The sequence below is a fragment of the Lissotriton helveticus genome, chromosome 6 (assembly GCF_964261635.1).
Source record: "Lissotriton helveticus chromosome 6, aLisHel1.1, whole genome shotgun sequence".
In the NCBI taxonomy this organism is placed as follows: domain Eukaryota; kingdom Metazoa; phylum Chordata; class Amphibia; order Caudata; family Salamandridae; genus Lissotriton; species Lissotriton helveticus.
Window position 1 is genome coordinate 779,313,865 of NC_136067.1, and position 26,750 is coordinate 779,340,614.

General features: G+C 41.1%; 1 protein-coding gene across 3 annotated transcripts in view; it reads left to right on the forward strand.

Annotated features, from left to right (window-relative positions):
* The window catches only part of RNGTT (RNA guanylyltransferase and 5'-phosphatase), a 1,800,355-nt gene that overhangs the window by 1,721,662 nt on the left and 51,943 nt on the right, over positions 1 to 26,750 (forward strand). The gene's annotated exons all lie outside the window — the stretch shown is intronic.

The following is a 26,750-nucleotide window of genomic DNA, read 5'->3' on the forward strand; positions in this document are numbered from 1 at the left end:
GGTCTTCAACTGGTAGCTTGTGAGCTACTATAGCTCTCCAGCTACCTCTGAGTAGCTCAACTGTGTGCAGCCCAGCTTATTAAATTAGAAAGTGTTTGCTTGGTTGAATTAATATACATATAACAAAATAGAGATTATACAACATTAATATTATTAGTAGCTCTCAGTGAGTTTCATTGAACACAAGTAGCTCTCAGCACAGAAAAGGTTGGCGGTCCCTGTGTTAAACAAACGCCAATGGCATCCCCTTAAAAAAAAGGAGAAAAATGTAAAAAAAACTGTTACAAATCCACAAAAAATAAATTACTGCCTAGGAGGTTGCCTTCTAGGCAGTAATTGTTTTGGTTTTTTTGGGGGGAGGTGGACAAGCTCTTGGACAAGCTTCTCCTGGGCAGACCTGCTTGTCTCAGATGAGAAAATTATCTGCTATTGTCCGCTTGTTCAAAGCCCAGCGATGTGGAATTCCTATAGCCTGACGCCCAGGACATATTGTTTGGGGTCAAGGGCAACAAGCTTTCATGTGAATTTTGTCCTTGAGACAAGTAGGCCCAATCCTCTGCAGCACAAACCCTTTGGCTGGCAGTTTGCAGTACCACATTATGGATCAGGGAAGAACAGTGTCTGCAGTTAAGGTAATATTTTTGCCCATATGTTAATACTGTTGAAACTTGTATTTATGGTTCATTCATTTAAAGCCTTTATTATTAGCATGAGCGCTTTAAGTAAATATTGTAAGCTGTGAATGCACTACTGACAATGGTTCTAGTATAAAAATGTGTACACACATTTTCAAAGTTCAGCAATATGAGGCTATGTATAGTACTCCCAGAATGCTCTTTGATTTGATGCAAATATTTGCAATAGCTTGAAAGCAAGATTGATGATTCTTTGCTTTCAAAATAAAACGTTGATAAACAAATGAAAGTGGGGAAAAAACATTTATCTAAACTACTGTAAAATTTCAGGTACCAATTCTTTGCGGCATTATTTAGAAACATGTTGATGCATGCTGGTATTTCCCAAAAATAGTGATAATGGAAAATAAGTGTAACCCGTTTCAATAAGATTATGATAATCAAAAATAAACAAGCATTGGCAAAGCCAATGAGTCTAAAATTAGAGGTCAGCTCTTTAGTTTTGTCAATATGTGACTTATTTTGGCATGGTTTTTGTAAAACCATATTGGTGTGGGAGCTGCCGGGCCCTCACCATTATAACAAACATTGGCAAAAGCAAAAAATTGTTTGGGGTCTCAAAAAGCACACACTGCCACAGTAGTTACTGGCGCTGAACAAAACTACTTTGTGTGCCGATACGCTCCTTGTGAAAAAGCAGAATGCTGTCACAGTGAAGCCAGCCGATACAGAGAGACAGAATTTTAATAAACGCAAAAGGTCATGGTCAAGGCCAGACCAAATATGGGGCCCAATTATAAAAGAAAGTCTCAAAAGTGCACCCATGGTATATGTCCTTGCATTATTTCGTGAATTCCCAAGAATTTACAGAGTAGGACAAGAAATAGTACTCCTAGAAAATATTTGTGAACTGCATTTTAGCATGAGCAAATATGCATGTGTAGATTTGCTCATGCGAAAATCTGAGTGTTTGCAAGTTCACTTTCCCCCAACCACTTTTTTTCCCAACTCTGGAAGAGACTGCCATTGTCAGGAGTACATTTCCAGCATTTCTCGGTATAGAAAAAGATTAGAGAAGAGTTTTTGAAAACCCTGAAAACATGCAAGTTAGTTGGTTTGCAGAGAATCAAAAGGGCATTCTATCCCTGGAACTATTGCTTACCACTATCTTCAGCCCCAGTATGTAGATCTGCGAAAACGTGACAACATAAGGGGATTGCAAGTACTCAAACACTACTATGGTATGAACACTGGCATAATCAGAGAGGCAATATCAGAGCTCTTGCCAAAATTTGTCGCCACACTGCATGGCACCAAAGAGCAAAATGGATTTTGTTACAGGACAAGTAGATTTATGAAGCAACCTGCCCCATGGACAAGTAGATAGTTTATTTAATTCCACACCCCTGACAGCCACAGTATCTCCTGGAGCAAATGATGTTCAAGCCCTTGTAAAGTTGTCTTGCTCTGGAGCTCGAACCAACTCTGCCCGTGTAAGCCTTTGTAAATGCATTGAGCTTAGGTGCCTTCACATCCCTGTTTTATTCATGCTGTATTGTTTATTTCTGCTCTTTGCTGAAAAGTTTACAGGTAATGTACTTCGCAGAAACTTTCTTGCTGCCAGGCCTCATTTCAAAGAATTACCACACAAAGGATTCCTTGGAGGCTGAGACGGCGGAGCTAGTGTAGCTGCTCCTGGCTCCTCATCAGAATCTGATGAAGATATCTTTGTGAAGAAAGGCAAACAGGAAAGGAGAGCAAGCCAAATATGTCTAACCACACCAAAATGCAAGTGAAATAAAACAAAAAGGATGGAATCTTTTTCTTTAAAATGGAGACATCCATCTTAACCAATCACAATCCTTCCTTGAGGAGTGGTTCCTCTCCCAGACCTCTTGTGAGATTCCCTCGGGCGGTCAAAAGATCATTGAAATATTATCGCTTCATATGTTTGATGGAACAATTAATAATCAATTTTTCCTAGCTAATCAACATCTCTAATGTCTTCACTTGTTCAGTGTTAGAAGAAACCACTGTTATTAACTTACTTGCAACTGCCTGATCTCATACGTCCATCGCATGACCTGAACAGGAATTGCAGCCCACTCAGAGTCCACACATGTTATTGTGTCTTCAACTCCTGCCAGCTTCTAGTGCGATCGTAAACATATTATTGCTTTTTGTATTCAGTGGAACAAACCATAATAAACTGTACTAATATCAACTTCTGTAATCTGTTACTTTGTTCACAATTACAGAAAAACACTGTTCTTAACTTAATCTCAAATGCATGATTTTGAGAGAGGGTTGTTAAAGTCAACCAGGAAGTACATCCCCCTCGGAGTCCTGCAGAGGATTGTGTGTTTGATTCCCACTTGTTTCTCGCGAGAGTCGCCACTTAAAAAAAAAATGAATATTACAACAATATTTTAATGACTCCTTTTACAGATTAACATTAAATAATAATTGAACCCATCAAAAGAACTCTAAATGGTAGATTAAAGAAAATATAACACTAGTGTGTAATCATTAAACAAAATATAGAACTCTGGTGAGTAATCCCATACTTAAGAAATAGATTTATATAATGAAACTTTATACTATACAATATTCAAGAAACTAAATGGTAATTGTGACTGTAAAATAAAAGCACATACATAGGCTATGAAAAGTATGCTATTAAAGTATTAATGGACTTACTGGAAAAATGTCTCAATATGTGAGTCAGAAGAACGGAGGTGATATACAATCTCAACACACGTTTTGTTTTATTACTCTATATTATACTCAACCATAAATTTTTTAGAAACATTGGGCTGTGTGCATCCTTTCCTGTAAAGTGACAATACAAAAGCAATTCCCTTTCAGAATAATGTCAACAAACAGGATATATTATCCAGTTATTCTACAATACATACACAAAAAAAAACTTAAAAAAAACTTTAGAAATTAACTGAAAAACTCTAAGGTTAAATAAAGTAATGTTATAGTTGGGTGAGATATGTGAGAAGTTAGCCAGGCATATGATGTCCACTAGTTCTAGTGGGCACCAGTCTAATCGACCCTTATTGATGGTGATTGTAAAGTCAACCTTATAGAAAGCTATCCTAGTGGTAGCATGAACCAGCAGTCTTCAGGCTAAGACTTCAGTAGGCGAGTTAAGCAAGTTGTTTTACCATATATAATCACTTGAATACCAAATGAAAGGACACCACACAAGGTATATATCAAATATATATGTATTTAATCAAAACACAACCCCTCTGCACTCTTTATGAGGTCAGAGGTAAAAATACAATACAAGTCACACAGTTAATACACAATAAGTTGCACATTATACGTTATGCCCTAGGTGCCTCACTAACCATATACTATGAAAGTGGTATAAGTACCACGTGAGAGTTAGAAAGCAGGCCTAGGGCCTGTAGAATCGCTGGGGCTACACTAAGCAACCAAAGGTTAAGAAGTAGGAGACCCACGGGAGCCGCGTGCAGTGTCTAAACACAGGCGCTGGTTCCCATTGACTTTCTATGGAGTTCGTAAAAGTTACAAGTTAAGGACACTTCCGGATGGTCTAGGATGGAACCCTTTCAGACTTAGACACTAGGAGGGCCAATACAGTCGAGACTACCAGAGTATTTGTGTTACCTCACCCACGGAAGCCGGGTGCATAGGTGTCTTTTGATGTCGGGTTTCGTCGTCGTTTTCTATGGCGAGCTGAAAAGAAGTGCTGCAGGCGACCAGAGGAAAAGTGTCCGGGTGGATCCAAGGGTGGATCGGAGATGTGAAGAACCTGAAAGCAGAGGGGACAGAGTCTGGGTCACTAGCCAGTGACCAGGAAGGAATCAGGAAGGAACCAGGCGATGTTGGGTGCTTTAAGGTGAAGAAGGTGAGTTTGTCTCTTCAGCCACGAGGTCCAGGAGGCATCGACGATGACCAGGAGCTGGATTCGAGCTGTCCCACGATGGATCTAGATGACTGCGGCGGCGGTATCCGGATTGGACCCAACAAGCCTTGGAAACCGCAACCCACGCAGGATGTCGAGATTGGCTCTGTTGCAGACCAGCAAGGTCTGTGGTGCTTCTCCTTTGTAGGGAAGCTGAGGCGAGCCTGGAGCAACCAGGATCGCAAGTTAGATTGGCGACTTCAGGGGGCTCACTAGCCAACGGGCAAGGAGCCGGGAAGACGCGTTGAGCACAAATGTAAAGGCGGGGCCCACGGGACACTCGCGAAGTGTGGGGGCCTGGGCTTCAGGTCAAATGATGCTCGGGGCTGGGGCTTCTTGTACCCCAATTCACAACTTACTGAGGCTTCAGGAAAGGAGTGCAGGTAGCAAAATGCATGATGTCCAAGATGTCCAGTCCCACGGCTCTCGTGTCCGCCACGGGTCTCAGCTTTGCTGTGGATGTGGGTCGGGGTCGGAGAAGTCTGGAAGTCCAGTTCTTGAGTCGCAGAGTCTTCTGGTTCCGGCGGTAGCCTTCAAACTGCAGACTGGCACAGTTGCTGTTGATGCTTGTTTGAACAGGGTGGTCACTCCTTGACCACAAGGGAGATGTCTTCCGTCTTCTAGTCAGAATAGAATGTCGAAGGTCCAAGAGTTCTGTATCAAAGTTTCGTTCCAGGATAATCTAAAGTCCTGGGGACACAGCTCCTATACTTATACTAAGGATGGGGGCTGGATTACCTGCCTAGGTCCCTCCTATGGGTGTACCTGAGAAGGGGGTGGTTACACCCCTTTCCCTTTGTCCAATTTCGCGCCAGAGCTGGGGCTGGAGTGCCCCAGCAACTGGTTTGAACCGGGCTATGCATGGAGAACCTTGTATGCCCCAGGCAGTGTCTAGGTGCATTCACTGAATGCAGCCCTCCCTGCCCCAATACACAAACCCCCTGGACAGGAAACCTATTGTCCAGGCTGCCCTTGCTGGAATTTCCCCCAGCATCAGGTGGTCAGACTTGTGTCTGTGGCAGCAGCATCTATTTTGTGATGCTGAGGCTCTGTTTAACTTTAACCGGGTAAAGCAGTAACATACATGTCTTTTCCCTCTAGAAGGGTGGAATGCTACCCCCGTCGCCAGAATTGCCGGGGGGGGGGGTAGTATTCCAAAGCGTTTGACACCTCACACAAAATGTTTTGATAAAGCCAAACCAAAGTTAGCATTAACCGCGAGGATTATAATGCACTCGAGTATATGGTATGGCTATATCATAGAACAGCTATAAGGAGATGGTTCCGAAAGCTGCAGAGGGGCTCAGCTCATGCTAGGGCACCCTCTCACATAAAACCAAGCACTATGCCTCCAGGATTGTCGAGGCCTACCATAGGAGTGGCTTATAGGTGTATATGTGTCTATATGTAAAGGTAGATATAGGTATACTATATATAAATAAGGGGTGATTACACCCCCTTACCCAGGCTGTGTGAACAGACCTGTGGTGTCAGTTTGGAAGGCAAACCAGGAGTGGCACAATACATGCTGCTGCCCCTGGAAGGCCTAGGGTACACCTATGCCCTGGGTACCTATGGTACACTATACAGGGGCTCACAAGAGTGACACAGTAACCAATCTGATATGCACCTAAAGTGCATGGAGTCCATTTTATAGAGAAAGCAGATAGACTGGGGCCCTAAATAGCAGAGTCCCAGGCCAACTTAGTCGAAAAACCAGCAAAACACCAGGAAAAAAGTTGGGGTAACCATGTAGTCAGATTCCACCTTCCTACAAGATAAACATATGTTTTTGTTTAAAACAAAACCTTAGAAATTCACTGATTAAAGCAAACGTTAAAGTAACGTTAAAGTTAGGTGAATTTCTCTGTGACAACGTTGACGTTTTAAGCAAAAATAAAAACACAGAAATTCACCAGTTATAGTCAGCAACACTAACTATAACTTGTGCCCCTGCGATGCACTGCTTGTAACCTCACAAACAACATCAGCGGGTACTATCAATAGTTTTTTATTTATGGAGAGAGTTTTCTTTATGGAGCTGTTTGCAGGCAGTGAAACTCTCATGTGAAATGCACCACAAAATAAGTGACCACCACTATTCATGCGAAGTTTGGTGATGACATTGCTTGTAATAGATAGATCCTTTCTTCAAGATGGCTTGACAACAATGAATGGCATAATTCACAAATGACAGTGTACCCCTACAGGGCTTCTAGAAAGTCCTCATCCTCTTAAACAATTGAAAAAAATGTTTTTGCATTTTGTTGTGAGTGTGTCATAATTTCACACATTTATATATACATACTGTACTCCACTCCTTTAACCCCTTCCGTGCGCGCGAAATTTTCGCACTGTGCAGGAGTTTTTATTAGTAGGTGGGGTTCGGACGCCCGGGGACTGTCCTCCGCACACGCCCACCGTGACACGTGACGGCTCCCGACCATCACGAGCATGCAAGGGGTTAAGGAGATATCTTATGTTGTAAATATTATACAATAATATGATAGTTTAATATAAAAAATAATTGAGCATGTCTCCTCCATCCTGAGTTAACACTTGACAGAAGCACCTATGGCAGCGATCTTAATAGGTTCGGTAAGCGACTTAGCAGCGTGTCCGTGTGATGGTAGTTCTGAGCAGTCTGATATTCACATAGTTTTTTTCTGTCAGTTTTATAAAGAACAAAAGACCAGGTACATTCTCCCTCTTCTGCGTCATCACAATATTAGACAATGCTGCCCAGCCCTTTATTTCCTCAAAAAACTCAGTGACCCATTTGCATGCACTGTAATAGCTATATTCTTCTGAGCCTTGATGAAATGGAGGAGAGCTTGCATAGAATGGGTACCTTGAGGACAGTCAAGATGTGATTGTATTTATATTTGCTACTTAGCACTTGATAACACTCACCTTGTTGTTGTCCTGCTCTGATTTCTAATGGTTAAATACTATAAGATGTATTCAGAATTGAAAGGGAATTTCATAATTTTTAATGCAGCGATTTTTGATGTTAGTTATTATTTTTAAAGTAACTGTAATATGTTTTGTTAATTAATTTGTTTTATATATTTTTTTTAGTGTATACTTTATATGCTGTTGAAACACTGCGAAATAAAGATATTAGATGATGATTATGAATCGCCCGAGTTCATTTTTTACATAATTCAAATGAAATTCAAGGTGATATTTTTAATGTTTCAAAGTCTTCGGAGCTGTAAAATAAAATGTAGTGTTACGGCGATGTGTTGCCCAAAACAAGGCGTTCTAGGACATCAACTCTATAGAATATTCCTAAACCTCAGACTTCAGTGATTAACTGGGCTCCTTTGGCGAATAATTAGGATCAGTAACTCCAACCGTTCCTCCTAAGCCACTGAAACAACCTCAGGAATAAAGTAAAGTAGGCCAGGCTCCATCAGCTGGGGCAACGTTACCACCATTTTAAGAGAGCACAGAAAAGATATTAAATAAAAGTTAAAACCTCCAGTACATTTAGGGGAAAACCCATATGTGGAAAATACATTTAGAAAAGAGGTGTAGGAGAAAGTTGGAGGTATTGTACTCATGCTTGCTCATGGCCTTCCAGAAAAGTAGTAATTTCTATCTGTCTTTCTGCCTTTACGTGGTTCCTATTTGTTTTAACATTTTTATTGTTTTTTCTTTAAAAAAAACAGAATGAGATTGCACGTTTTGTACCAGCACATTTTGGAGGTTACTTAGTTATGAAGTTAATTGTAAAGTCCGGATCACAGTGTGTGTATCCTAGAGTTTCTGGAATTATCTTTCCTATTCTGTAAGCACCCCAGACATCTTCTAAATTTCCACTGCTATCCTGTTTCCATCCCCTCTCCAGAATGCTCAGATTTAATCCCCTTTTTGGAACATTGTGTCCATCTTATATCAATTGTTGAATTTTATGAAGCAATGCATCAGCCCAGCCTCCCCAAACATTTCTTGATTCCTAATTGTTTTAGCTACTGTTTCATCACTGACAGCAATACCACTAATGAAGCAGCAGATGCGAGGTGAGCATCTTCCCAGCCTCAGTCTAATGCAAGCCTTCCTACTCCTAGCATTTGTCAAATCAACTGCTGGTGCAACTGGTGAACCCCAACCAAACCCCTTATAATGATGAAATTAATAAAAATTAAATGAACGCTACCTATCCCTTGGAGGTGGCGACTAAAACCTCTCTAAGCAGTGCACTGTTGAAACGTATGCGTGACATCTCCGTCTCCATATCTGAGGCATTCAAGGATTTATGAAGAATAGCGTCCTGAATGTTAACACAGTTTGTCAAATATGTGATGATTTTTAAGGTTATAGCAATTGACAACCAACACTACTCACCGATGTCCAACCCTTCCTTCCCCAACCTGTGAGCCAGTTTCATGCACCAGTTTCTTTCTTGCTGCCACATGTTCTCACAGGCTAGGTTTTTGGAGTGTTTGGCATATTGTCACATGTAAACATTTAGCTCGTATTGGTTGCAAAAGCCTGGGCCCTTTCAAAGTTACTTTTAGATGCATGGTATTCTCACGGATATGCTTCCAGTATTGGTCTCGGTCAACCTCTGATCTTTTCAGGGTATTGCTGGTGCCCTACACTTTCAAATCCTGATAATGTATTGACTGCGCTAAAATGTATATTCAAACCCGTTTTTTAATTTTTTTTTAAAATATCGATCCGTTAATATCTTTCCTTCTACAACTTTGTCCACAGGTTTGTTTTAAATCTGCTTGAGACTCGTAGTTGAGTCTTTTGCTCAGCCGGTAATGGCAGCCTATAGGAACTGCTGAATTTATCCTGCTACCATGTGAATGACTGTAATTTAGTGCTGGTGAAGACTAGTTGACGTGGTGTGCGATTTTAGGAGGGTATAGTGTTAGAGTTTTTGTGTATTTTATAGATTTATGCATTACTAACAACGTGCAGAACGTTGATTTACTCTTGAATTTACATGTACCCTCTGACATGGTGCTATTGCATGTAAAACACATTTTCTATAATGTGTTAAATTGCCTTTATCTGCTTTATGCTAACTAGGCCTCAGTTAGGCCTCAAAACCATCTTATTTAAAATAGATATCCCCTCTTGCATGTTTACTGTTAATTATTCCTGCGTCACACATTCAGGCATAGTCATGTTTGTTTATTTCCTTTTAGGGCGTTCTTGATATTTCTGAAGAAAATTTTCCAACATGGGCACAGTAATGGTGTCATTTCTGAAGGCCCTCCGCTAGTTCACTATATTTAATACATTCACAATAATTTTCTGTTGTTCTTGTAACTAATTTGTACCTCCATCTTAGGATGTCATTAGCATAGAGCGGTCAGAATCAATATGCATATTGTGGGGTAGTGATTAGATAGGAAACCAGTATGACGTTTAATAGAACTTTTCTTTGATTTGCTAAAAGCATAATACTTTTATTAAATGCTTTCCTAAGCAAGAAAACTGTATATTTTAGGGGTGAGCCAGAGACCCTCCGAAGACTTTCCGAATCTTTTACTGATTTTGCTGCTCATGTGGAACTTAGGATTTTTCACTTTATCATGTATTGTTCTATTTGCTGAGAGCGTTTACTGCAATAAATTTATGATTTTGCATTTAGAATTTCTGTACCTATCTTTTGAATTTTTGGAACAAATCTTCTAAATATCTATACCTGCCCTAGAACGCATTTATTGAGCATGTCCTTACCTAATTCAAGGTATTTTGACATTTGCCCCAGGAAACTGAGATTTAGCACCGACTTTGATTCATCCACCTGTGGGCTAACTGTTGAGGTAATAGTTTGGGGTGTACATTTTCAGGGGTTCCCTACGCCCACAGTAGTCTGCACCTGAGTATATTTAGGATTGCTATTACATTGGGGGCTGGGGGATGTATCCTTATTCATTAAAACAATGTACATTTTTATTTTGAATTGATTTCTAGATAATGTTTTCCTGTGCATTTGGTGTAGCTAGTTAAAAAAAAAAGCTACGTAATGCATTTTAATTGCAGTCCATAAGGCAACAAAACATTACAAAATTGTACAGACTGTATGGTTTTTGTTAGCACTGGTGTGCAGTTTAGATGGGAACAAAACCTAGTTTACTAGGGAATCTTCCCATTCCTAATTTACACAATCTTTATTCAGTGGATTTTTGCCCTCACAAATAGTATTTGCTTATTTGGACATTCTGCTGTTTGGGTAAAATGTTGGTCTTAATGTTTTTGTCAACGTTTGCCCCATTTCAGTTTCTAGTAAGGATTTATAAGAAAATGTTTTCTGATGTAGTACACACTTGACCCAACTAACTCTGGGAGCCACATCCAATTAGCATGAAAGAACAGCGACAATAGGCTGTTATTTTTGTCTCTTCTCCCGAAGTGCTTTCTTCAGTGAGCATGAAGGCAAAATGCATCTCGGCATTAGAAACCAGGTGCTTTTACTTGACTGTGTTCCTTCTGGTGAAATAATTGCTTAGACTTCAGATTGTTAAAGACTGCGATCAGCAATTTTTGCAGCAGGAAGCTGCATATGGGTCATCGCATTGGCAGGTGCTTGCATTTTCTGGAAAGATTTACCCTTCCACATTACTAATGACTGGCCTAGCAAGTACAGTGCTTGTTAATAAGGCTGATTAATTGCCGCAGTTGGATAGCGCAAGCACATCATTTGTTCCTATTCTGAGGTTCGCACGCAGGAGGGATGATGCGCCACGTTATAAGAAAAGCCGGCTTGGCATTGTGAGTCGCTCACAGAGTCCTGGCTACTTTTCCCCAGCAGGTGATCTTTAAGAGCATTTCTTGCAGCACTGCTCCAAAAAATAGGCACTACAAAAAAACGAATTTGCATCTACAGTTTGTCTTTCCATTCTCTAACTCGCAAACTATTTTATTATACTTAAAGAGTGCAGAGCCTTCGATAATTTATTAAAGAATTAACACAAGCTTCTTCCATCTTCTGCCTTTTCCATCTTCTCCGATGTTCTTAGGTTTTCTTTCTGTTTCCTATTCGGATACTGTACCAATCTGAATAGTATGCTTTCGACCATAAGAAGTCAAGTATTTTGTAATTTGATCATCCAGGTTGTTTTATTTTGTATTCTGAAAGATAGTTTAGCTGTGTGTATCTTGCATGTTATGGGGGGCACATCTCTTTGTTGTCTTGTTTGAAAGATATGAATAAAGAAATATTGACAAAAATATTGTATTAAATAAAATAAAGAAGTGATATAAAATATACAGGATATTTGATCAGTGGCTTGCACTATTACAAAATAAAATAGGTAAATAATAAGATTTGCTGGGAAGTATATATCCGTGTTGAAACTGTTGATTGTATCCTCTTGAAATTGCAGTAATAACTTAATATCGGCTACAAATAGCATGCAAGATGAAAGCAAGGTTTGTATTGTGAGAGAAAATCATACAAAGAATGTGATGTACTCTTAAAGTCAGTATGGGATCCATTATCCATCTGTCATATGAAGTAAATTAGAGCGGGTCTGTGGGTCCTCACAGCGCGGCTAACCTCCATAGGTGTGTGTCTCTCCAGAGAAGAAAGCTGTGTAAATCGTGCCTGTTGTATGACAGCGCATCAAATGAGGGCACTACTGCAGAGGGATGGGTTGAAAGGAGAAAAATGTTAAGTGCAGCACAAATGCCACATAGAGCTGATGTATCTGAACCTCCACACGAGGGCATTCATCCCCATGAGCACTTTATAGACCATGTGGTCTCTCTTTGGTGGAGAGTGTTCATCAATCTTAAGATACAGAAATATATGACTTAAAGCCTCATTTAGAGTGCAGTGGAATGGGACATCTGCCACTCTGGCAAATGCGATACAGCGGCCCAACTCAAAATTAGGCCCATAGATCTATAAACAGTCACTTGCATTTTTAGTTATATGATTGTGCATTCGAACAATGACATTAACCAATTCCAATGCATTCTGCGTTTTATAATCAGTTCTTTCATTGTATGCAAGTATTCCACACTAGAGTCCATACAATAAAGTGGGTTCATTTCCAGGGATACCTTTGCAATATCAGAAGGCAAACACAGCTTGGAAGCTGAAAATCACCACTCATAGTTGGGAGAGAAAAACCTTTTAAGATCATGTACTGATGCTGAGTGGTAGGAAATACAGGTCTGATTTGTGATGACAGAGAGCTTAGAGTGTGGGCAGCAGACAGGGGACCTTTCCCCTGTCCTTAGTAGCTAGACTGAAATCCAGACCTCCTAATTGAGGAGACTTTCTTTTTAAACCCTCCCTGAAGGCATTGCTAAAGCTGACCACCCTCGCCTCTGCATTCTTCATCTGGTTTTAGCACCAAACCGGATACTAATCGAAACTTGGGATGATCATCAAGTATGGGCTTTTTTTTTATAACGCCTTTATGTAGGGCTCTGGCAACAAAGGTGGTGTGTGCATTGCTACAAACACAAATCATCACAACACCTTACCCTGAAACTGAAACTCCCACAATGGCTATCAGTATGATATGACATAACATTTAAGGTGTTGTGGGGTGGGAGTCTGTGTTTGGCCGCACAAACCTGGTATGCTCTATGCATAAATCTTTGGTCCTGAAACAAATTGTACTGATGATATGTTCATTCAAAATAGTCTTTATGTTTGGCTGTTTTTTCTGAGTTCATTTGCTAAGCTTTGGAGCAGTCAGATAATCATTAGGTCTTTCAGAAAAAGCTAAATACCTAGCCAATTGATCTTTCAGTCAGTCAAAGAAACTTTACTGGATGAAAAACCTAATCATAAAAGTACAAATTACTTGTAATCTTAAAAGTAAAAACATTATTTAAATATGCATAGATTTACGACACTGAACAATATTTTTGAAATAGGAAGGAACTGCGCAACAAAGGACTTGGTCCTCCTGAGACTGTCAAAATATAAGAGCTGATCTACATAGTCTAAAATTCTATGCTTTCTCAATTGGCCAAATATAAAACCTAGAGAAGTTGACATAAAACTTGTAGAAAAAGGTAAAATGTATCAAAGGTTGTTGGGTGACTTCGTCACAGGGACAATCTGGACGAATATTCCTTCCGCTTTGTACTAAGGAAAAACATAACAGGGTTTAAATAGAACCAGTTCTAAATCTCAACAATTGGGATCTCTCTCACTGACTAGATGTGTACAACAATGAAAGTTCAATACCATTGGTGGTCTGTAGAGTAATTTATTCTTTGTTTATAGGCTTGACTATTTTCCTGAAATCTCTTTAAAAAGAACTCCTGGCAACTGCAAATGCACACTTCAGCTAGATTGTGCCTGATTCGGTTACACTGTCGGGATTAGTAAAAAGAGATGGATTTACCAACTCTGTAAAACAATATTTTACATAGAATAGCCAGGGAATGAATGATCAACCACTGATTGCAGCTGAGATAGTCCACACTCATCTGATGGTTAAAGCTTGTGTGAGGGTTGCAAACAAATATATAGTCAAAGGTGAAAGTTTAATAAAGTCTTCTACATAGGTGAGTGCTAATTCCTCATCAGGTGAAAAATTAGGACAACTGGTGGGTTTGGGATAGGACTATGCAGCAAAAACGTTTTTCTTCAATCTGGACAGAATCTACATTTGGATATCAATCAAGCAATCAATCAGGAGATTTAGAAAGCACCACAGCTGCTCTCAGAGAGCGTCCCAGTATTAAAAAACTGTAACAATATACCCAGACTCTGCCCTAAAGTCTCCGCTTATTGGCGTGAGGTATGCGCTGTTATTTCTGACATCACTTCATTCCTCCTCCTTCCTGACCCTCTGCTCTACCTCTTAGGCTTTGTCAAATTTTGCCCAGATGCCTCCCGTAGGCTGATTGCTATGCTGTTAGTCCTTGCACGGCGCAGATTTTCCATGTGCTGGGGTCGCCGACTCGCACTGAAGGTGTCCCTTTGGTTAGAGGATGCTTCCAGCTGTCAGACTCTCTTGTCCGAATTCTAGGATCTAATGCCCGCTAGAGCCCGCCCGCTGGATAGCTGGGGTCCGCTTGTCTCCTATCTCCTAAGTCACACTTCCCAGCACTCGGCGACCTCTCCCATGTTCCCTGTCGGTGCTTTGCCCACGGCGGCCGCCGGTGCAAATCCATGAATCTCCTCCTCCAGCCTTCCCTGATAATTTCTCTGCTCTGCTGTTGGTGGGATTCCGACCTATTTCTTGATTTTATTGATTGCAGTGCTTGTAACTGATTGTCCCTAATTTTGTGCAACATATTGTGGTGCATATTATTTTGCCATGGTGTAACTCTATGCTTCTGCTGTGTCTAAATCTTCAATAAATGTTTTTGAAAATAAAAAAATATATATACCCAGACTCTTGCACTATACATTGCAATGGGGATGCATTGAGTTTTATAAATATATGAAATGGCTGCCACTGGGTTGGCCCCATCATAGCCATCAGATTAAAGAGTGCTCCAATAAATTGAATACATTTCAGCCACCTAGTGAATAGATTAGAGTGCCATCAACCCGTAGCTTCAAAGCGGACCCTCAGACATGAAAAACTTTACACCTTAGTCACCCTATTAGAGTTGATGTATACCAAGCTCAATCTGTACCTCTTATTACTACAAGCCATGATGTGGAATTTAGTGTAACTACTATCCATATCTAATTCCCACATAAAATTTGCAAAGTCGTGTCGCAAGTGCAATGAACTCTTTGGCTTGCAAGCTAACCGAGCTGTGTCCTCCGCATAGAGTAACGCTGGTACTTGCAAGTTGCCTATCAGCAGTACGTCATGTCCACAAGTGGTCATATGGTAGCTCAAGTCATTTATGTCTAATATCAGCCAAATGGGGGCCAGCATGCAATCATGGTGGACTTCCCTGTCAAGGACAAAAGGCTCTTTGCATTCACTGTTTGTGCAGAATCTCACTCTAGCCGTTAGATTACTGTTGAAAGAGGACAGGAAATTAACCAGAATTGAATCTGTGCCTTTGCCAATTAACATGGCCATAGCTCAGACCTGTTGACACGGTCAAAGGCACTCAACAGGTCGTCTATGAATGGCAGGTATTGCGGGCTGTCTCTAGCCACTACATATTTCCCTAGGATTAGTTCAAGATTCAGGCACTGCCTGAAACCGTACTGACAAAAACTTAAAATATTTTGATCATGGCCCATGTGCAGACCCCGTAGAAGATCACTTTCCCCAAAATTTTGCCTGTGGAATCGATCAGGGAGATGTGCTGATAGCATCTGGGATCCAGTCGGTTCCCCTTCTTAAAAATAGGTATAATTAGAGAAGAGGTACTGAAGAAGGTAAAGATGCACAATCCAATTGCCCAAATATCTAGATTGCATTTGAGTAGATCATTCATAACACTATCCGGCTTGGGGCCTTTATTCGGGGGACAGTCACAAGGGGCTGTTACCACCTCCTCCAGGTCAGACAGTAAGCTGGCACTTAAATCTCCAGCAGCTTTGTGGTTCATATGTGAATCCTTACTATGGGAATGAAGATAAACGTTAGAGAAGTTTCTTCTGTTTCAGAAGAGCACAGTGGAAGAGAACCATAACTTTAATACTCTGAATTAACATCTCTAAGAAAACTCACAGTATTCGAATCTCCATAACACCCTCATCTGAGTTCAGTGAGGAAGTAACCATCTCCCTATATAGCAGAGGGAACAAAATCTTCTTGAGGATTAAAAACACAGTCTCAAACTACGTCCCCACCACCCCTGTAAATCAACATCTCTCCTCCACAGCAATGATTCTAACTCCTGTTTCATCTAAAACCTCAACTGGTATGGCTTCGCGACTAGACCACTTGCTTCCTTACAACCCTGGAACCATCATTGGTGGGTCTAATCCAGTCTTTCTGAATGATGTCTCCTGCATTTCTCTAGAAACCCACGCATCTGACCTACCTCTTTCCTCAGTTCAAGAGAATATTGGAAATAATCCACATAGCTCGAGAATCATTAACTACAGCAATTCTGCTAATGGCAAGGCTAACAATTGCCCTATTCTTATAAACTCACTCCATGTACTAAACCTTCTGGTAGCCAAAGACGCCCTGCTCAATCATCACTTCCCCCATCCCACCCATATTGACTGACCATTAACTTAAAATGCCTGCTGATGACACCCTTTTGAATCCTCTTTTTACCACTCTTCCAAATATCACAGCCACTTTATCATCCTATAACCGTCTTCCAACCACCTTCCATAATCCATCCTACACATCCATTTGTTCTGTAGAAGGTACTTCCCTTGAGGACAAGCTCGTTGATCTCAAACATGAACTTCAAATAGTCAGGTGAGACCTACAGAACCATATACACATAACCCTGAAGCTTTGGTATCCCAGCCTGAACCCCAGAACTTCCCTAACCCAATCACTAATCAGCCTACTCTTCCCACATTTGATCGACACTCCCTGCTTGACACACCAAACATAAATAACCCACCCATCTTTCATATGAGAACGCGACCCCTTCTCAGTCCCTACTCCAGGCCCAAGAGGATTACCAATCATCTTTCTGATGATGACATTCACTTCCTTTTATAATCATACAACACCACTCAAAAAGACTCTCTTCCAGTGCCGGTCAACATCCAAACTGTTTCCTCCAACCCACTGAGAGAACCCACTCTCAACCTGAGAACCATTAATAAACATCACTTACTACATGTCCCTACAACACCCAAGAGTCAGTAGTAACTAAATCACATATCAAGTCCATGCTTCTTAAAGGAGATCAGCTGTAAAAATTGCAGCGGACATCGCAGATCTCATACTCTCAAAAGAACTTGATCTCCTGATCTTAACAGACACTTGATTCAATGACACCTCCGTAACCGTTCTTGACATTCTGGTACCTCTGAACTATGACATCATCAGATTGGATAGATCTGAAAGAGTCGGAGGAGGTATAGCATGCATCTATCGCTCAATCCTCTCCCTAAAACATGCACAAACTGCCCAAATGTCCTGTGAAATACCTAAGAATCGAAATATGGACAATTACAAGATGTTATGCAAACTCGACACGATTGTCCAACCACCTGATAATAACCTACCTTTCATTGAACATCTAATGGAGAGTATCTCATCTAACATGGACCAACCAACCCCCTAACCAGATATTCCTTAGTGATTTCAATATTCACTGGAACGACCCAAATGACCCTTTATTGAACACCTTTAAATCCTTCCTTGCTGACTTAAACTTTACCCAATCTTGCAATGGCCCAATCCATTATGAAGGCTCCACCCTTTATCTAATTATCATCAAGGGAAATGTCATACAACTAGAATCCATATCGCCCTGTGACTGTCCAGGCCACTATCAAATCTCCTTCTTCATCTTGAAGTACTAACTAGACATGGCCAACCTCACAAAACAATGGTTCGGAGACTTTAGAAAAATAAACACACCTGAGCTAATTTCCATTATCAACGACCTTCTTCCTCCACCCTCAAACATGTCTAATTTGAATGCCCTCATCTGTCACTATATACAATCTATGTCACTCATTCTTGATACAGTTGCTCCAAAGCGGTTTAAAAGAATACCCAGTAGACCCTCTAAACCCTGATTCAGCAGCGACCTTAACAACGAAAGGTGTAAATTAAGGCTTGCTGAGAGAACATGGAGAATCTCTCCTTCCACATCACACCTTCAGCACCTGCGGTCTATAAGAAATCATTATAATAAGCTCATACCTAGTTCCAAATCAATCTACTTCAGGATGCAACTGGAAAATGCCAAAAACAGACCCAAAAAGCTCTTTGATATCATCAAACAGCAAGGTAGAGGGGGATCTAATCTCAATCAAGAAGATAAGCCCATGAGGTGGTGATTTCTCCGCTCATTTCAGTAAAAAAACTAAGAGAACTGAATCAGATCTACAATTTGCTCTTCAACATCCACTAAGCCAGGCCCAATCTAGTCTCACCCCTATGCCTCCTAAAATATGCTCCCCTCACTTGTATTTCACTACAAGAAACAATGCTGCATGGTCTATCTTTAAACTTCCTGGCGAAACAGAGCTACTCAAAACAATAATATCAATGAAATCTTCTAATCACTTCAATGATCCTGTACCCGCAAAACTCATCAAAGAGCTTAGTTTTTCCATGCACCCACTCTGGTCTCAGATTTTCAGTGATTGCCTAAAGTAGATCAGGTTTCACCTATCCCAAAAAAACACAAATACAGACTTGTCTGATTGCAACAATTTCCGTCCTAACACTAACATGACACTTGCAAAACTTCTAGAGAAGCGTGTAAATGTTTAACTCTGCAACCACATCGAACAGTTTCACCTCCTCCACCATTGCCAATCTGGCATCAGAACAAGTCATAGCACAGAAACGGCTCTGACATATATCGTGGTTGACACCTTGAGACTACTTGATCAAAACTAACATTCCCTGCTTACACTCCTTGATCTCTCCTCTGCGTTTAATACTGTCAAACGTGACAAGAAGATAAATCTTTTGAAGAAAAGCATGGGTATATATATATATATATATATATGGTCCCGTCACAGGCTGGTTTTCTCCTTTTTTCATAGCAGACCTCAACGTATCAAAGTCACTCTAAACCTATCAGACATAACTCTGGTCTCGATTAGTGTACCTCAAGGATCCACATTCTCACCTACGTTATTCAACTTGTTCATGGAACCACTTACTGAAATTATTACACCCTCAAATATACAATACCATATGTAAGCGGAAGGCACAATTATACTTGAAAATTTCCTCACCTGAAGATATCAAAACTCTTAACCTCGCCCTACTGATAACTCAATAATGGTTAACCCACCGTCACCTTATGATAAATACGCTCAAGACGGAATTTCTCCTAATTGCCCCCCACAATTTCTCCACACCCACAAATGAAGGGCTCAAACAGCTTACAGAGCCCAATTGCACCCCTCATGTTGTTGATTCTACTAGATCATTTGGTGTTACTGTAGACAAATACCTCAATATGCAAGATCACATCAGGCCAAATACCAAAGGAGCTAATTACCATTTGAGCACTCTAAGGAAAATTAAACCCTTCTTTCCTCTAGATGATTTTCAGGTAGGAGTCCAATCCCAAGTCCTCTCATGCTTAGACTACGGGATTGACACTCTTGCAGGTCTACCCAAAGCTCAGTTGGCTTCGTTAAGGGTCACTCTAAATTCTGCTGCTGGGCTCACCACTAGATCCTATAAACTCGAGCACTTTACACCTGATCTGAAATATCTCAAATAGTTCCCGTTTGAAGCAAGAATTCAGTTTAAGATAACCTGCATAACCCATAAGGTTCTTCCTCACAACACACCCGTCTACCGGGCAAATAAACTTGAACTATCAGATGGGAGTTGTTCTGTAAGAAAATCTAACTCTCTATTGTAGATGCCACAGAAGTTTATCAAAAAGAAAATGTATAACCCCTCCTTTTCTGGGCTTGCTCCTAGAATATGGAATGCAGTTCCTCCTGAGACTAAATCTAACCCTTCAACCACATCCTCCAAAAATTAATAAAAAATGTTGTTGCTTAATAGATGTCTTCAGCAGTAGTTCCTGATCTCAGGAAGTTCAGACTATCCTGCCTTTATACATTTCTGTATCCTGAGTACTCTTAAGTCGATAGCTTTTTCTTCTTTTTCCATTGTATATATTTTGTTTCTTGGCTGTTCTTTTTTGTTTTTGCTGTAACAACTCATTTGTTAATTACACAACATACTGCTAACTGTATTGTTATCTATTTATTACCAATGTTTGCTATATGTAACTTGTTTTGCTATTTGTACAACACTCTGTTACCAGGACGGGTCATGTTCGCTGTAGAAAATTCCTAAAATAAATAAATAGATTAAAGGATTAAAGAAGTGCTTAACCTAGTCACCTGCAGCGATATGTGAGCTTTGTGACGTAGTTATCCTCGTGCTGTCTCTTAAGCTACTAATCATAAGCCAAAATGATTGTGTCTTTCCTCTTATTGGCCTCCATTATCACCTCAAGGTTCAGTGTTTTAATCTAATTCTTTCTTTGCTTTAGTGTATGTTTAAAAAAGACCTACAGCTCCTTACCAAATCCTTGTCTCTTGCTATAGCACCTAATGCAAGTCTCAAGTTTTGATTTGCCAAGGAGCAAGCTGATTGAACCAGGGTTCATGAGCTTTTTTCTTACCATCTGCATATTTCAACAAACAACTCTATTTTGGCCCCATTTTTACCCTATACTGTAAATGAAGGGACACAAGCCCTATATCTACCCTTGATTTGTTTTTCTAGAAAAATGGCATGCTCGGGTAATTTTCAGACCAAGCGCAGGTTGCTGTCTTTAGTACACATGCTCCTGTGGTTAGGGGCAAAATGTGAAGTAGGATTATCAAGGGACAGGGTGTGTGGGTTATGATATCCAATACACATGCTGACAGTCTAGCATTTCGAGGCAAAGCTAATAAATGATCTGGTCAGGAAAATATAACTAATAACACTGGAGCACCCACATCCAAAAAACGTGGGTACAGACGTTAGAGGGGAATGTAAATCATGGGAGCTAATTTGATATCTCCTATAAAGCTACTACCCCTCTAACATGGTCAGATCACTCGTACATTTCTTTTGAGCTGACTGGTATTCGCGAACATGTGATTAAAAAAGCTCCAACAACCCGCACCTATAGACAGTGGCACAAACTCTCTCCCAGCATATTTCGCGCTGCATATAACCCCAAATATTCCCCCGCTTTGGACACAGTTGACAACCACTTGTCATCCTTTCATAACACAATTAAGCTCACTCTAGATGTCATAATTCCAGAGAAAAAATCTTGTGTGGCCTCCATTTGCACATCGACACCCTGGTACACAGCAACTCTGCGCTTAGAGAAAAGTAAATGTAAAAGGCTGGAACGACAATGGCGTCGGAACAAAGATCCCTCAGCTAAGGAACATTATAAAGTGGCCCTAGACACTTACCATAAAAATATAAAATCTGCACGGAAAAATCTTATTACCAGCCAGCTGGAGCATGCAGGCAATACTCCAAAAACTCTCTTCCATATCCTTAATTCTCTTATCAACCCGAAAGCGTGCAATTCAGATGAGGAAACGACTCAATCACTATGTGACAATATAGCTCTCCATTTTTCTCAAAAAATAGAAAACATCTATAATAAGATACTAGCCTACCCCACTAACACCAATTGCACTTTTTTACGGGGCTATGATCCGTCTCCAAAAAATCAGCGGACTTTAACTGAATTTCCCTTGCTTACTATTCAGGACACGGAATCATTACTGAATTCCGCCAAATCGGGCTCTCCCAAAGATTTACTGCCCACCAAAGAAGCAAAAAAGCTTGCAGTCGAATTAGCAGAGCCCCTCAGCGCCATTCTCAATTGCTCCATCGAACAGGGTCGTTTACCCAAGGAATGGAAAGATGCGCAGATCATGCCCATTAGGAAAAATCCAAAACTTCCCCCTAGTGAGGTGTCCAACTATCGCCCAATTTCTTTACTTCCCCTGTTCAGCAAACTTCTGGAAAAGCATATTAACACTCACCTTTCCGCTTTTATAGAGGCTTCCAATTGCCTCGACCAATCGCAGTCAGGTTTTCGTCCCATGCATAGCACGGAACTAGCACTGGTGAACGTAACCGATGACATTCGCATGCTGGCGGACGATGGTCAAGAAGTGATTCTTATACTGCTTGACCTATCCGCCGCATTTGATACCATCTCCCATCATATCCTGTTGGACAGATTGCGTTCTATAGGCATCCAGAACTCCGCACTGGATTGGCTCCAAGACTTTCTTAGCAATAGAACACAAACTGTGAACCTTGGGCCTTTTTTCTCCAAGACTACCCAAGTCACTAAAGGGGTACCAAAAGGGTCCTGTCTGAGCCCTTCCCTGTTCAATGTTTATATTGCCCCTCTCTCAGTGCTGCTTAGGAAGATAGGGTTCATCCCGATCTCTTACGCGGATGACACACAGCTTATCCTATCTTACAAGAAGAACACTCCCGACATCCAAAACATGTTCAAAGAGGGGATGAGAGCCATAAGTACTTGGATGCGCAGTAATTTCCTGCAGCTGACTGCAGAAAAGACTGAAGTAATACTCTTCGAAGACGCGATTAATAGCTGGTCCCCATGTTGGTGGCCTGATGATTTAGGGCCATCACCTCTGCCAAAGACAGTTGTCAAAAACCTAGGGGTGCTAATTGACAAAGATCTTAACATGGATGAAAACATAGCTGCAACAAAAAGAGCCTGCTTCTACCCACTTAGCCTCCTTTGTAAAGTTTTTCATTTTCTACCCACACGCAAAACCTTAGTTCATGCTCTGGTGCTCAACCGCCTGGACTTTAGCAACGCTCTGCTGATCGCCGCTAAGGAATCAGCATTGCAAGGTCTTCAGGTGGTCCAGAATACAGCCGCACGCCTGGTAACTAATGCTCCCTACTGGGCTTCTTCACTTCCCCTACTGTGCAAGCTTAACTGGATGCCTATTCGCAAAAGAATACATTTTAAAATCTGTTGTATAGTTTTTAAAGGCATAAACCAGATAGCCCCTGCATATCTGGCAGATAAACAAAATACACACCACCTCGCCCCCTTCGTTCCGAAGGGAAAGGCCTGCTCATGGTCCCATGCATAAGGCAAGCCAGATTGGGAGGAAAATCCTTTTCCCACCTGGCTCCAAAACTGTGGAACCAACTGCCCATTGACATTCGTCTCACTACTAATTACTTAGGCTTCAGAAAGAAACTAAAAACGCTACTCTTTTAATTTTGTTACCCATTCCAATAGCTGTCCTCAGCGCGGAGATACCCCATTCGAGGTGATTCAGGCGCTTTATAAATGATGCAAATAAAAATAAAATAAAAATTAAATCTCTCTCGAGTATCAAATTGCTATGGTCTATATTCCTAAGTTTAAAATATGTGGCAGTGTCGCACAAAATACAGTCGTTCCTATGGCCCCTAAGGGTGTGAACGTTTAGAACGGCATTAGAGTCCCCACATAAAATTGCATTTACACATTGTAATCCCTTCCTATCTTGCTTTGTAACCCTGTCCACTATTCAAACAAGCTTTTGAAATTACAATTATTTGAAAAAGAGAATTTTTTGTTTTTTAATTGAACATTATTTGAAATTATTTCTACTTTTAATCACTAAAGCCTGTATCATATCGCTTTCCACGAGAACAAGGATCACATCACAGTTCAATGAGAGCATCAACCAGATTGATAGTTCTCCTTTTGCTCTCCACGATATGGAAGGTCGAACAGCAATGGAGTAACAATTGAATCCATTGCGATGGATCCCAGTCGTTTCCTAAGGTTTCTGCAACAGGAAAATATCAAAGCTTTTGATAGAGGAGAACCAAATAATGCATTCTGCCCTAACAGCATAACCAGCAATGTTCCAGCTTGCTACTCTTATTAAGCCCAAACTGCCAGGGTATGTAGGTACGGAAGTGAAATCAGTTGTCCAGTCAGTTGATCAGCTGTCCAGTCAGTTGATCAGCTGTCCAGTCAGTTGAGCTGGTTACGTGTCCTGGACATGGTTGTTAATCAATATCTGTAGCCTCTTGTTGTGACAAGTAGTGGTTCTGTAGTAAAATGTTGCCAGGCACTTGAGCTGATGGTTGATATACATTCTGAGACACATTGAAACAGGGAAGAGCAAGTGTATAATAGAAGCCAAGAGGGAGAACCAGGATATTGCTAGAGGTACTATAAAGATTGCAAACTCTAGAAAGCAAGCAGCTCACTATATGGAGAACCAAGAGTTATTTCCTTAGATGCTGAAGGAAAGAGGCAGGTTATAGTCAACATACTTGGTAAGACAGTGCATAACCTTATTATTAAGTTGAATATAATTTTCAGTAACACCCTCTTTAAGTGAGGGGACATTGGCTAATGTGAGTACGTATCAACAAATCTGGAGAATCTTAATTGTTGTTAGCCTCTGAGACTCTGGCAGGCTTTGTGATAGGATGTCCATTGTGTCTTTCGAAGATACATTTAGTGTTGCAATTAAGACCTTGTTACATTGCTCACTGGTGTGATTGAAGTAGTTAATTCTACCTCTACTACAGCAAGGTTACTGGCACCCTCCTGTGTCATTACTGAAAGCGTCTTAGTTAATGATAAAGTTGTATTGGTATGATTGGCAGTTACTGTTAACATTGTTGTCTCAAGCTTTTTAAGGGACTTCTTTGCGTGCCAATCTTCGCACAAGTGGTTTAACCCCTTCCATGCTCATGACAAGGTCAGCTCCTCATGAGGCACACTGGAGCTGTGCTAATGACGAGCTGACCTTGTCATGAACAATGGGTTTCAAAGCTTTTCAGCACCCAGCGGAAATTGCCTTAGCACCAATATGGTTAATAAGTTTGCTAGTTAGGATACTTGGTCTGTCACAGACTTGATCAATGAACCCGCTTTCCCTTGTCCTAGGGTGAAAACCTCCTCTTCGGTGTTGCACAGCAGGTGAACTCAGTAATTTTTATAGTACTCCTGCACTTTGGAAGTCTCACTACACTCTGGTCAGTGTGGTTTCTGCAGCCCCTACCAGGACAAACACTCCTCGGCCGTCCCATGCAGCGGGTGAACACTGTCATTTTTACAGCTCTCCAGCTCTTTGGAAGTTTCACTGCACCCTGGTCAGCGTAGTTTCTGCAGCCCCTGCCAGCGCAAACACTCCTCAGACATCCCATGCAGTGGGTTATTGTTGTAATTTTTATAGCACTCTCTGTGCTCTGTAAGTCCTACTGCACCACTGGTCTGCATAGTTTTTGCGACACCTACCAGCGCAAAGAATACTCTGGTGTCCTGCACATTGGGTGAACACAGTAATTTCTGTAGAGCTCCTGCACTTTGAAAGTTCTGCTTCACCCTGGTGAGCATAGTTTTTGCAGCACCTGCTAGCAGAACACTTCTCAGGGTTTTTTACTCAGTTAGGGCCACAAAGCTGTATTAGCTCACATGTAAAATAAATAAATAATGGCACTCTTTTTTGTTTTTTCACCATTCCACTCATAGCCTTAGTCGTATTTTATTTAAGTAATTTGAAGACATTTGATGACTGCAGTACAGATTTTTGATCAGAATTTCTCGCTGTCATTCCCCCGCGCTCTGACCAAGCCTGAACACATGTACCAGGGTCGTAAAACCTTGTCAGCATGACAATGCCCCGAAGTCACTTTCTTGCACCTGGCCACTCAATCCAGTCCCAGGCACTAACCAACCCCTGTGGACATAGTTTATTACCCGCACACGGCAGGGCTTGTTTCACCAACAAAGGGGCCTGATCTAATCAAAGACACGAACCCTTATATCTGACCGCTCCCACATACTTTTAGATCCTGTCGGATTGTCCAGCTGCGAGATAGCGATCATCTGTTAGATCTGGGTGGAGGGACGATTGCTGCTGGGTTTGTGTGGGAACTAGCTTGAGGCAGGGATTCCAAGGATGTTTGACTATGCAATAAACTGATGCCAGGAATGTTTGACCGTGTAATAAACTGACGAAAAAGCATATAAAAGGCCACGCCACAGAGATGCAGTTAGAGCACCTCCTGACGATAGCCCCGGTGTCTGATGTGATGTGTTCTCCTCTGGAGAAATAAACCTGTTCTTCGCCTTCCAGTTTCCAGGGCCTGCCTCATTATTTTGATCGCTAATCTTAAGGTGAATTAGAGGTGGTTTGCACCAAGCGGCATCGAAAGTCTTGGGAGTCTCGCTGCTTTTCATCACCTTCTGACCTCATGTTTTGCTGACTTCCTTTTTGCTAGCTTTAGGATTGTTGGCACTTTACTTCTGCTAACCAGTGATAAAGTGCATATTCTCTGTACTCAAAACATGGTAACATTGGCTTATCAACAAGTGGCATATTTAATTTACTTTTAATTCCCTAGTAAACTGCACTATATGTGCCTAGGGCCTGTAAATTAGGCACAAGTCCCAAAAAAAGAAGTGGGGGGGCTAACCAAGTTAGGCAGTATGCAAGTGACATCACAATACGACATCACAGGAAGGGGCATCACAAGAAGTGAAATCAGATCTTAACACTTAACACACGCTTCCCAGGTCTATTATGAGTACAGTTGAGCCCATTTTGAGATTTAACAAATTAGATTTTTCGTCTGGATTGTGCCAAAAATGTG